Genomic DNA, 10725 nt, shown 5'->3' on the forward strand with positions numbered 1-10725 from the left:
CCAAACTCCTGCCTCCCCAAGATAAAAGAGCAGATCACCCATCCCACACAGGACTGCCTGTTCTGGCCACACAGAACACCCCAGGCTGTCAATGTTGTCACTGTGCCCTGCTGCAGGTAGGACTTTTCCCTCCAACTGCTGCCAGTGGCACCCAAACCTCAAAAACTGCACCCACAAGAATCATTAAATGCACAAATGAGATAATGAGAAGCTCTGAAAAGTCTCCAAACAATTTCAAATTTGCCTACTTTGTGCTTCAGCACTGCCTCACTCAGAGCTGAGCTGTGAGTGTTTGTGTGCTTTCCAAGTGTGATTACATGCATACAAACACAGAAAGAGAAATAAATTCTCATGGGGTAACTCTGTGATTCTCCTGCCTGAGGACTAATTCCCCACTACATTTAGGCAAGGTGTGCATTTTCCTACTTTCTCCTCTCTCCAAACAGAAAGAAGGTTCAAGACAGAGTTCAGGACTTGGCGCTGAGCAAGTGCACAGCCAGGCTGGACACAATTCCCTTGTCTCTTCACCACTGCTGTGCCCTGACTATGGGCACCCCAGGATATATTTCCACCAGAAAACCTTTTATGCAACAAGGTAGCACCTTCCAGGTGGTACAGACTGCCAGGATGATGGCAGTGGACCACCACTCCTGCCTCTGAATGTGTGATGAGCTTTCCACTCAGGAAAGGAGGCAATGACATTACTGAAAGGGAAATGACAGGTAAGGAGGAGATGAATTCTGTCCCTCAGAAACAAAGTCCCTGAGAAATAAGAAAACTACAATCCTTGAACATCAGTGCAATTAATTTTTTAAGTAGGGAGCCTAAAGGCAAAAATTACATATGCATATCATTCAATCCAGAATTCTTTTCTTGAAACTCTCTTTTAATCGTGCCAGTGTACAGGACCATATTTCTACCTGCTCCCAGCTTGCTGCCACAGAAGATCTGCTTTGTCCCCCTACCTGCCTTTCCCCTGCCCACACCCTCTCACTTCTCCTTTCACCTCAGTCCTGGCTTGAAGTGACCCTGAGGAAGCACACAAAGCTCTCCAGACCACCAAAAAACAACTGACTTTCACTCTGAAAATACTTGACTGATGCTCCACTGCCCCAGGCAGAATGAGGAGAATAAAGCAGCTTGCTGCATAGTTGACAAAGCACGAGTGCTTTGAAAAATGACTGATGGGCCCTCCACCCCATACCTTTGTGCTACCCACATCAGTCTACAGGAGTATTTTCACACCCAGATCACACACTGAACGAAAGGAACCTGTCCCAACTGAGAGAGGCAGCTTCAAACCAAACAGCATCTCCCTCCGGGATACTCTAACACCACTCCATAATAGAAGTGACAGAGAAGTTGCATGAAATGCCCTGCTGCAATTCAACACCTTTTACCCCATTTCCTGCAGTTATTAGATTCTTCTGCAAACAAGTAATTTGGCAGAAAACTAACACAGGACAGGACAGAAAGTTTTCACCTGAAGTTGTTTGCAATGGGTTGGTTTGGAGATTGCAGGTATCAGCTGACACACAGCTTTGGGTTAAAAATGGGGCAAAGGAGGAGAGGAAAAATGTCTAAATTCAGCCTTCAGCATCTGACTGGCCCTGTCAGGAAGAATTAATTAAAGCATTTCACAAGTAGTTACATTAGACTAAGTAAAAATCTAGCACTATACAGAATGCATTTTTGCAGCCTATGAGGCACTTGAAAAGATTAATCAAGACAGTCAAAAGCAGATTTATAGCCTTCATTTACAAGGTTTCTGCTTTATAGGCAGATCTCTACACAAACAGACCAAAACCTTCCCCAAGACAGTCCGGCTTCACCCCGTGCACGGAGGCACCACACCAAGTCAGGCAAGTTGAAAGGAAGTCCCTTTTTTCTACATCTCAGCCCTTTGGCTTTCCACCACCTGGACACCACTTTTAAAACTATGACCTCATCATTTATCATTTTACCTTTCATTGCTTTACTTAATACATGACCTGCTCAGTAAAATATTTGCAGACTTGGTACTCTGGTGCTTTATCCCATTGCAAAGGCACGCATAACATTTCACATCTCTCTCCTGCAGGTGGTCCTCTGTTCTGACTCAAGGCCAAGCAGAATATAAAGTTAGGCCAGTTCAGCAGTGTAGGGGAAGGCATCTGAGCTGAGGGAGGGGAGTACAGTAACTAGAGATGCCAGTTGTGGCTATACATTTCAAAGATAGCATTAATTTATTTATTTGGCTTACGGTGACCAAATCCATCTGTCCAGTACAGATGATCTACCACAAGATGTCTAAGAATCACTACAAATCAACATTTTTTTATTCAAATTGTTCACATATGTACCAAGGAGCCACAGAAAGGTGTATTAATGGTCCAGTTCTTTCAGGCAATTCCACTCCATTAAATATTATGAGTACACATGTCTGGGAAGGAGAAGAACAAAGGCAAAGAGTTTCCCAGTTTATTTTTAGAGTATTAAACATGCAAAACATAATGCATTTTTAGTCAATTTCTCAATTTCTTTCTTCATGCCAATAAAATATTTCCTGTGCTAGATGATCTCTCTCTCTCAATAGTTCTACACCAGATGACCTGTTTGCAAGTACCTTCAGACACAGTGATTTTGATTTACAACCAGCAAACAGAATGTATCGATGGAAGTACAGACAGAGTTTCAGTGCAGGCAGGAGGCTTTGCTTTGCAGCTTATTTACAGAAAACATTTGCCCAACTGGTTTTGATTTCTATTTATATTTCCCACTAAGAACATAGATGTGAAATGTGTTACTTACGGCACTGAGAGGTCCTGGGACTTCCGTCACTCTCAAAGATGACACTGTGAACTGGCCCTCAGTGACACAGAGGTCCTTCCCAGAGGGATTCTGACCTTTCCAAAAAGGAGCAGAGCAAAGAAGAGTCAGAAAGGAGACTCCTTCTGAAGTCCAGCTTTCAGAAACACATCCCTTCAATTCTGGTACAGAACCTGCCTGAGCAAGCACTGGCACAAGAGCAAAAGGGCAGAGGCAGGGACACACAGGTGACAGAATCTAAGAGTGAAAAGTGCCTTACAGAGCTCTGTATTATGAAAGGCTGCTAAGGAGATTTTTGGGTGCACAGTGACTGCCTTCCTATTCTTTCCCTTTTTTTCAAAGCCTCAGCTATTCTGCTCTCAAATTAAGATCTGGCTTCAGCTTTTAGAAAGACATGAATAATAATAAAACCATATTGCTGCACATATGACTTATGATTAAGCAGCTCTCTGGGTTATATACAGAGGAAATGTCTGAAAAGGCACTGGCTGACACTTATCAGAGAATTTGGAAATGGAAATTACAGCAAAAGAAAGTAAATTAGCCAAGAATTTTAAAAGAAACAGGATATAATGATCAAATAGATGACATCAAATTAAAAATCCAGATCAGGAACCAATGCACCAACCTCAGGAAGACATGCTCTCAAGCTGGTGACATCATAGTTATATATGTCCTATGTCATTCTGACATTTCCTGGTGGTTTCATTAAAGAAACAAAGCACATGATTTTGAACTCCTGGGGTTTTTCTCTGTGTTGTATATCATCACCAGTTTTCCAGAGCTTTTTAGGTTACTGAAGTAAGTCCACATTCATAATTCTGTTGCTCAGATTCTACTTCATGTCAGTGTCAGAAGGGAGAGCTTTCCAGCAGTTTGCTGATTGTGAAGAAAGAATACAGCATTTTTCAAGACATGAGTTAATGAGTCACAGTGTTTGTGTTTCCCAAATAAATTAATAACAACAACTAACAATTCATTCCTAAAGTTCCTGCATGCCCACAATTGCAGTGGAAGCCAGAAATGCTCTGCAGCTCTGGAAATGAAAACTGTCCTCTGCTCTTTCCAGCAGAAATTTTCACAGATGAATCCAATGATGGTTAAATGGGGACACTTAAAATCTTTGGAAACCAAATTTTAAAAGTAGAAATCCTAAACAAAAAAAACACAATAAGCTTGTTTATAGAATAGAGTCTCCTGAGACTATTAGTCCCTTTGCATGTGCAACCTGCCATTGAGCAGGAACTTCTTTATTTATTAAGGGTTTTGCCATTGACAACACTATCATTAGAATTAATTGTTACCAATCATTCCCAACAGAATATTGACAGCATGGGTAGAGCAATCCAAGCAGAAAAATGCTCACTTTTGTGGAATTACCAGCACCTGGCAAGAAAAGCTGAAACCTGAACTCATGTCCTGGATTAATATTTTAGATGTGTGTAGGTATTCTTGGTACCTAAAGCACATCTGCATGCTAGGATCTCACAGGTTTGGGGGGCTGTTTGTTTGGGGGGTTGCTTTTTGGTTTTTTTGGGTTTTTTTTTAACAAGCTGAGTTAGCATTCCCTTCTCTGTGGGAAGGGAAGAGGCAGTAACAAAAAATCAGTGGCTGCTCGATTTTGTAGGAATGTGCTGTATGAATCGTTCTGATCATTCTGAATCCATTCACAAAAAGCTTTCCCAGCTGCAAAATAACATGAAGAAACTCACTCTTGTTGAAAATTCTTTTGACAAACAGCTCAAAGGATGGGTTATCACTGGTTGAAAACCAGTATCATAATAAAACCAGTATTGATGGGGTATCAATAATGTTGAAAACCTTATTGATGGCTCAGGACAAGTGCCCAGATTTGCTCAGTGTGAGGCATTTCAATGCAAACAGCAGCAGCCTCGTGTGTTGGGCTCATTCCTCCAGCACCCACACTGCTCCAGTCTCCTGGGGGGGCAGCTTGGAGGAGCTCAGTTCAGGGATGTACAGTAACACACAAAGCCACTGGGTATATAGGTGGTGGGTATATACACGCTCCAGTGTAGATGCCCTGGACACTTTGATTAGGTAGATAGGAGCTGGTATCAGGCTCACCATGGCTGTAGCCCAAAATGCCTTGCAATTGCCACACCCCCACGGGTACTCAGCAGTAGTTCATGTTAAGCAATGAGTGTAAACTTGACTTAGCCATAGCAAATCTAGGGTTGGTAAATCCTGTGCCAGGCACTGCAGTCATACAGGAGACCCAAATTAACCTTATAATGGCATAAAGATTGGTCACATGTTATCCATGTAGCTAAGATTAAAAAGCAACTGAGCTGTCACAAGCCCAAGATACCAATAAGGTCTCCCCATAAAAGAAGATCTTAGAACAACGATTAATTGAACTCCACAAAAGCCAGGGCCCAAACTGGGATTAGATACCCCACTATGCCTGGCCCTAAATTTTAATGCTTACCCCTACTAAAGCATCTGCCCAAGAACTATGAGCACCAACGCTTTAAACTCTAAGGAATTGGCGGTGCCGCAAACCCACCTAGAGGAGCCTGTTCTGTAATTGATGATCCATTATATACCTGACCATTCCTTGCCAAAACAGCCCACATACTGCCAGCCCACCTCCCCTGAAAGCCCAACAGTGAGTGCAATAGCCCCACCACGCTAATAAGCCAGGTCAAGGTATAGCCTATGGAATGGAAGCAATGGGCTACATTTTCTAAGTTAGAACATAACAGCAAAGGGGTATGAAACAACCCCTGGAAGGCAGATTTAGCAGTGAAGTGGGACAATCGAGCCCTATTTAAGCCGGGTCTGGGCCATGTATATACAGCCCGTCACCCTCCTCACAGCTGCCACACAACTGCCTTAACTCTGCCCTGACAGAAATTGCCTGAGCCTGGCACTGAGCTTGGCCATGGCACGCAGAGCCCCGAGCCTGGCACTGTGCTTGGCCGTGGCAAGCAGAGCCCCGAGCCTGGCACTGAGCTTGGCCGTGGCAAGCAGAGCCCCGAGCCTGGCACTGAGCTTGGCCGTGGCACGCAGAGCCCCGAGCCTGGCACTGAGCTTGTCCGTGGCACGCAGAGCCCCGAGCCTGGCACTGAGCTTGGCCGTGGCACGCAGAGCCCCGAGCCTGGCACTGAGCTTGGCCGTGGCAAGCAGAGCCCCGAGCCTGGCACTGAGCTTGGCCGTGGCAAGCAGAGCCCCGAGCCTGGCACTGAGCTTGTCCGTGGCAAGCAGAGCCCCGAGCCTGGCACTGAGCTTGGCCGTGGCAAGCAGAGCCCCGAGCCTGGCACTGAGCTTGGCTGTGGCAAGCAGAGCCCCGAGCCCGCAGCGTGGGTCAGGGCGGGAGCCGGAGCCCAGGGCAGCCGGCGCTTCACCTGTGCGGCGAGAGGAAGGCAGGGCAGCCGGGGTTATGTAAGCAAATTCCCGGCTGGAATGTGCAGAATGTACACAGAGGGTGTGCCGGGCTGCCCGGGAGCTGGGGCCAGGGAACACAGCCCATGGGCAACGGGTTCCCTGGCAAAGGCGTTCCCAAAGCGCAGCTCGTGTTCTCTGCCCTCGCACCGAGACACAAAAGTCATCAGATAGAAACAGGGACAGCACAGTGAACTATTTAATGATATTAAGATAATCATGAATAAAAAAGTGAACGTTTCTCCAGTGGTCTCATCTCCTTCCTGCAAGGCAAGACTTCTGCAATTGTTGGCAAAAATAGTGCAGGCAAGATATACAATCAAAGGTAAAGAAAAAATCTCACACCGTTTCCGGAGCAGTCTGGGTTTTAGGCTCTTGCTACTTTGGACTTTTTCCCATGACTAATTAACACATCCCTTCCTTAAATCTACTCAAAACCCCAAGCAAGCAAAGGCAAAAAAAGAATATTTCAGTACTCAATGAGTCTGCTCTAACTACAGAAATGCTCCTTTTGTTTTTCTTCTCAGGTGGCACTTGAAGCAATCAAACCCAACTGGTAAAGGTATTGAAAGTAACTCTGCTTTAAATTTACAGATGTTTGTAAAGCAAGTACTTATGAAATCATGGAATAAAACCTCATCCAGCTGAGAGACAGATTTATCTAACTAAAAAAACTGAGGGATCTGAGTGAATTTGTGTGTTGAATACATTTACTAGATACTTAACCACTGGCTTTGCAAATCTGCTGTGGGCATCCAAAGTGTGCCTGAATATCCCCTGACTTCAGTACAAAGTGAGTTAGGGGCAGAATTCCACTCCTGCACAGCTCCAGCACTGCATCCTGTGAGTGTTTTGTGACTGCCAACAAGAAATCCGAGTTAAACTATCTGCAGTGGTACTTGAACTAGTTCTACTGATCAGAACTAATTATAAGAAAAGTTCACACATTGAATGTCAAAGATGAATCCACAGAGGAAATATAACACATGAAACACATGTTCCAGACATGCTGTTCAAAACAAATCTGAAAAAAATAAGGTCAAGGCACCTGGAATATTTCTCACAGAGATTCTGCAAGCTAAGTAGTGAAGTGGCGTTAAATAAATTACATGGTTTCAGATTACTCACTCTGCAGCTACAGACTACAGAAGAGTCTGGTTCTTTGGGGTACCTGCTAGAGCACAACAAGTGTCTGGAGAAACACACAAAGAAGAGCAGAAATTCTCAATACTGTGTAACTCTTGGCCATGACTTTCTTTCTGTTTCATGCACTGCAGTCTCTTCTTCAGGAGCAGGATGCTGGGTGGACTCACTAAGCAGCTCTGTACTGAGAATTGGGAACAGAAGCCTCAGCAGGAACTGGACACAGACATGCAGGTTCACAGGCTTCTCTGAAGCCCCCTCACACCAGCTCAGTGCAGGACTGGGCACTAAGGTAAATTTAATTTAGAACCAGATGTATATCCCAGCATTTGGTTAATTTTGCAGGTCCAAAGCTTTACACAATTGTGTGAGCCACTATTTCCTGAGGTAACAAAAGGGATTGTTCACCATGCATTCAGCTTCTGTTAGAAAAGAGATCCCAAATTCTTCTGGAAATTTCATATTCTCAAGTGCCATTTTTCATAGAAATGGCCTCGTTTTTGAGTTCATAGACAGTGGAAAAAGCAATAAAACCTTTAGATGTGAGGTGATTTGTCATCTTGCTAGAAATACTTTACCACAATTCTAATTCACCACCATCCCAGGAAAGGCTGCCTATAACACACTGAGAGCCAGCTTGGGCTGAGAGCCAGCAAAGCACTCCAGCATGATTTCAGCTTTCACTGTACCACTGCCTCGAGTGAGATGACTTAAAAACCATTACAGTTAGAAAGCCTAAATGGCTAATTTAAAGCCTTGGTGTGAACTTCCTAGAGTGAGTATCACAGCACACAGCTATACCATTTTGAGTTTATAAAGCCCTGCCACATGGCCCAACCTGAGCAAGGCCCTACAGATGAGCTCCAGGTGAAATTAGATGGGAATGGACAGTACTTGAAAAAGGCCTTCAGCAGAGGCCTTTGTATTCGAGTCTTTTATCCCACTGTAGGTGAGAGTATACTTTATACATCCCAGGAGGAAAATAACTTAGTCAGAAAGCTCTCAAGGAAAGATAAAGAGTACAGACAGAAAAGCTATTGTGCATGAATCCAGGTGGAATCATAAGTCTTTCTCAAAATGCTGAAAGAATAAATCCCTCTTCTACAAACTACAGGAAAAGATGTGGTTCCCATACACATCTGAGTGGCAAAACAACTTCCCACATAGTCACATCTGCCTCCTTTTTCCTCTGTTCCACTGCTTAAATTCTGCCATGAGAGTAAACACAAGAGGGGGCAAGGGGCTGCATAGGCACCTGGTCAGGGCAAGGAGAAAAGGAGGGAAGAGGATTTGTACCTTAGGTATTTGCATATGAATTTGGCTTCAGCCTTCATGGCATTTACATGCCTTTGAACACTTTCTGTTTCTTTCTGCATTCTTCACTGCTCCATTTTATTTATTTTCACCTTCTGCTCCTCAGATCTTCTGCCAGACTGCTTATTTAATTCTACTTGCTGCGCTGAAAACACCATTGTTGTCATCCAAATTAATCCCTGAACATAATAAAAACCTCAAAATAGCTCAGACAACCAGTTTTCCATCCTTTGGTCTCACTTCAAGTACAGTATAAAAAGCCAGGACTTGGGAGCTCTGACAGTTTACACAGGACCACTCCTAGGTACATGACATTTTAGTAGGCACAGGAGGCTTTTCCTCCTCCACCAATCTTTCCTTTCACCAGCTGAGACTGCTCAGAGTCCCCCACCATCTCCAGTCCAGTTATCCCTTCTGCCCAAGTAATCCATTGCAAGACTTTATGGTTTTCAAATAAACTTGGTACTTTTGAAATATTGCCTTCTGTGACAGGTTAGTTGAGAAGCAAGATAAACTAAGATTAGCTTTGCTTTTAGGGATAAGGGAAGGGAAGCATCTCCTAAGAGTCTGTGCTGAAGCTGCAGGACACTCTGGCTACAGATGTCCCGTTGGTTTTTCTATGTTCCTCTCTGTTCAAATTGCACAGAGGAAAAAAACATTGGGAAAATAAGACCAGACAAAAAAAGCCAAGACAACAAAAAAGAAAAGAAACAAAACATGATAGGACCAATAGTTCCCCCAAACCTGCATTACCATTATCTGTCCTCAAACTTTTTCTCTTGCAGTCTTCTCAGAGATGAGAAGGGCTCTGAAAAGATTAAACACCCTTTTTCTTGCTGGCTTTGTCCAGTCTCTCAGTTGTGTATTTTTTCAAGGATTCTCACTGATTACCCTTCAGTGTTTTTAGTTTCCTTGATTTGAACTAGATTTCTAACAAATGCCATAATGTGAGTTTAACAATGCATAGTGAGAAAAATATTCATTTGAAATATAAACAAAACAATCACACTGGGAGTATAATAATTTTTGAAGCTGTTTCTAACTTCTAAAGGGCTACTTTGGACCGGTTCCTACAGTCTGCACAACTCCCACTTGATTTTTTCACATATAATTCACAATTATTCCTACAATTTATGTCATCCAGTAGCACTTCTAAATTAGAAAACCAGACTGGAACTTCAGCAGGCTGTCTGAGTATTAACCAATCTCAGCTCCTCTGCTCTGACAAAGCCCTGGCTGAGAGATAAAAAAGAATCACATACCTTACTTGTTAAGAGCTATTCATGCCAACTCTTCCTCTTGCTGCTCTGCACTAATCACAAATTAGAAAGAATTTTCATGTTGTCAACACAGAGACCTTATGTGAATACAGATATGAGAAATAAACCAAAAAGTATCAAAATCTTTGAACGTATGCTTATGCTAATTTAGCAAAGAATTAATTGGCCAGAATTTATGCAGGCAGCTCTCCAGTCTGTGGATATGTAAGATGCTATTTTAGCAAACAGTGGTTTTTTTTAAAAGTGAGTGTTAACAACAAAAAGTGTGATTAAATCCAAAACATTTTAAGCATCCATTTTTTACAGTCTCTTGATTTTGCCATTTACTGATTTGGGGAAGCCAAACTGTAGTTTTCTGCTTCATTTTCTGTTCATACCAAGTTCCCTTTTTTGCTCTGACACTGAACACAGCAGGACTGCATTTAAATAAAAACATGCAGTTTCCAGGGGTATTGTGGATGTATTTTCCAGCTCAAAGATATTCACACTCATATCAGACTCTGTAAAGAACAAACAAAAAGCCAAGTCTAACCCACATTTTAATCCTAAAATATCTGCCAGTATCCCTTTAATCCTGAAAGATAAACCAGAATAAGATCATTACATTTATGCAGAGCAAAAAGCCCTCCTAAAACAAAGCCTTACAACCATGGGGAGTTTCCCTGAGTATTTTGCCACACACTGAAATAGCCAATTGCTTCAGGAGGTCTGAGGCACGAGCAAAAGTTCAATACTGACATTTCCAGCCTCAGCAGAAAAATTATTCTGTCATTTG

Source organism: Ammospiza caudacuta, chromosome 14, assembly GCF_027887145.1.
Source record: "Ammospiza caudacuta isolate bAmmCau1 chromosome 14, bAmmCau1.pri, whole genome shotgun sequence".
Lineage (NCBI taxonomy): Eukaryota > Metazoa > Chordata > Aves > Passeriformes > Passerellidae > Ammospiza > Ammospiza caudacuta.